Genomic DNA, 3,663 nt, shown 5'->3' on the forward strand with positions numbered 1-3,663 from the left:
ACAAATGATTTAGCTTCAAATACTTGCGATATAATTGATATAGCTTCAAATGCAGGCGAAACAAACGAGTTAGCTTCAAATCTGTGCGAAATACATGATTTAGCTTCAAATTCATGCGAAACACATGGTTTAGCATCATATTCTTGCGAAACAAATGGTTTAGATTCAGATAATTGTGATAAACATGATTTAGCTTCAAATGCAGGCGAAACAAACGAATTAGTTTCAAATCCACGCGAAACACATGATTTACCTTCAAATCCATGCGAAACACATGTTTTAGTTACAAATCAATGCGAAGTAGTAGGCATAGCTTCATATCCATGCGAAACAAATGATTTAGTTTCACATACTTGCGATATAAATGATATAGCTTCAAATGCAGGCGAAACAAACGAGTTAGCTTCAAATCCAAGCGAAACACATGATTTACCTTCAAATTAATGCGAAGTAGAAGGCTTATCGTCAAAGCCATGCGACACAAATGATTCAGATTCAAATACTTGCAATATAATTGATATAGCTTCAAATGCAGGCGAAACAAACGAGGTAGCTTCAAATCCAAGCGAAACACATGATTTAGTTCCAAATCAATGCGAAGTAGGAGGCTTATCCTCAAAGCCATGCGAAACACATGATATTCCTTCAAATTAATGCGAAGTAGAAGGCTTATTCTCAAAGCCATGCGACACAAATGATTTAGCTTCAAATACTTGCGATATAATTGATATAGCATCAAATGCATGCGAATCAAACGAGTTAGCCTCAAATCTATGTGAAACACATGAGTCAGCTTCTAATTCATGCGAAACACATGGTTTAGCTTCATATTCTTGCGAAACAAATGGTTTAGATTCCGACAATTGTGATAAACATTATTTAGCTTCAAATGCAGGCGAAACACATAATTTAGATACAAACCAATGCGACGTAGAAGGCTTTGCTTCAAATCCATGCGGAACACATGATTTAGCATCAATTCCATGGGAGAAAAATGATTTAGATTCAAATTCATGCGTAACATATGGTTTAGCTTCATATTCTTGTGAAACAAATGGTTTTTCTTCTGATAATTGTGATAAACATGATTTGGCTTCAACTGCATACGAAACAAACGAGTTAGCTTCAAATTCAAGGGAAACACATGATTTAGATTCAAATTAATGCGAAGTAGAAGGCTTATCCTCAAAGCCATGCGACACAAATGGTTTAGCTTCAAATACTTGCGATACAATTGATATAGCTTCAAATGCATGCGAAACAAACGAGTTAGCTTCAAATCCAAGCGAAACATATGGTTTAGTTTCAAATCAATGCGAAGTAGAAGGCTTAGCTTCAAATCCAAGCGAAACACATGATTTACCTTCAAATTAATGCAAAGTGGAAGGCTTATGCTCAAAGCCATGCGACACAAATGATTTAGCTTCAAATACTTGCGATATAATTGATATAGCTTCAAATGCAGGCGAAACAAACGAGTTAGCTTCAAATCTGTGCGAAATACATGATTTAGCTTCAAATTCATGCGAAACACATGGTTTAGCATCATATTCTTGCGAAACAAATGGTTTAGATTCAGATAATTGTGATAAACATGATTTAGCTTCAAATGCAGGCGAAACAAACGAATTAGTTTCAAATCCACGCGAAACACATGATTTACCTTCAAATCCATGCGAAACACATGTTTTAGTTACAAATCAATGCGAAGTAGTAGGCATAGCTTCATATCCATGCGAAACAAATGATTTAGTTTCACATACTTGCGATATAAATGATATAGCTTCAAATGCAGGCGACACAAACGAGTTAGCTTCAAATCCAAGCGAAACACATGATTTACCTTCAAATTAATGCGAAGTAGAAGGCTTATCGTCAAAGCCATGCGACACAAATGATTCAGATTCAAATACTTGCAATATAATTGATATAGCTTCAAATGCAGGCGAAACAAACGAGGTAGCTTCAAATCCAAGCGAAACACATGATTTAGTTCCAAATCAATGCGAAGTAGGAGGCTTATCCTCAAAGCCATGCGACACAAATGATTTAACTTCAAATACTTGCGATATAATTGATATAGCTTCAAATGCAGGCGAAATAAACGAGTTAGCTTCAAATCCAGGCGAAACACATGGTTTAGCTTCATATTCTTCCGAAACAAATGGTTTAGCTTCATATACTTGCGATATAAATGATATAGCTTCAAATGCAGGCGAAACAGACGAATTAGCTTCAAATCCCAGCGAAACACATGATTTTGTGTAAAATCAATGCGAAGTAGAAGCCTTAGCTTCAACTCCATGCGAAACAAATGATTTAGCTTCACAGACTTGCGATATAATTGATAATTGATACAGCATCAAATGCAGGCGAAACAAACGAGTTAGCTTCAAATCCAAGCGAAACACATGATTTTGTGTAAAATCAATGCGAAGTAGAAGCCTTAGCTTCAACTCCATGCGAAACAAATGATTTAGCTTCACAGACTTGCGGTATAAATGTTATTGCTTCAAATAAGGGCGAAACAAACGAGTTAGCTTCAAATCTGTGCGAAACACATGATTTAGCTTCAAATTCATGCGAAACACATGGTTTAGCTTCATATTCTTGCGAAACAAATGGTTTAGCTTCATACATTTGCGATATAAATGATATAGCTTCAAATGCATGCGAAACAAACGAGTTAGCTTCAAATCCAAGCGAAACACATGGTTTAGTTTCAAATCAATGCGAAGTAGGAGGCTTATCCTCAAAGCCATGCGACACAAATGATTTAGCTTCAAATACTTGCGATATAACTGATATAGCTTCAAATGCAGGCGAAATAAACGAGTTAGCTTCAAATCTGTGCGAAACACATGATTTAGCTTCAAATCCATGCGAACCACATGATTTAGTTTCAAATCAATGTGAAGTAGAAGGCTTAGCTTCAAATCCATGCGAAACACATGATTTAGTTTCAAATCAATGCGAAGCAGAAGGCTTAGCTTCAAATCCATGCGAAACAAATGATTTAGTTTCACATACTTGCGATATAAATGATATAGCTTCAAATGCAGGCGAAACAAACGAGTTAGCTTCAAATCCAAGCGAAACACATGGTTTAGTTTCAAATCAATGAGAAGTAGGAGGCTTATCCTCAAAGCCATGCGACACAAATGATTTAGCTTCAAATACTTGCGATACAATTGATACAGCTTCAAATGCATGCGAAACAAACGAGTTAGCTTCAAATCCAAGCGAAACACATGATTTAGTTCCAAATCAATGCGAAGTAGAAGGTTTAGCTTCAAATCCAAGCGAAACTCATGATTTTCCTTCAAATTAATGCGAAGTAGAAGGCTTATTCTCAAAGCCATGCGACACAAATGATTTAGCTTCAAATACTTGCGATATAATTGATATAGCATCAAATGCAGGCGAAACATACGAGTTAGCTTCAAATCTGTGCGAAACACATGATTTAGCTTCAAATCAATGCGAAGTAGGAGGCTTAACTTCAAAGCCATGCGACACAAATGGTTTAGCTTCAAATACTTGCGATACAATTGATATAGCTTCAAATGCATGCGAAACAAACGAGTTAGCTTCAAATCCAAGCGAAACACATGATTTAGTTCCAAATCAATGCGAAGTAGAAGGCTTAGCTTCAAATCCAAG

The sequence above is a fragment of the Megalopta genalis genome, unplaced genomic scaffold (genome assembly GCF_051020955.1).
Source record: "Megalopta genalis isolate 19385.01 unplaced genomic scaffold, iyMegGena1_principal scaffold0078, whole genome shotgun sequence".
NCBI lineage: Eukaryota > Metazoa > Arthropoda > Insecta > Hymenoptera > Halictidae > Megalopta > Megalopta genalis.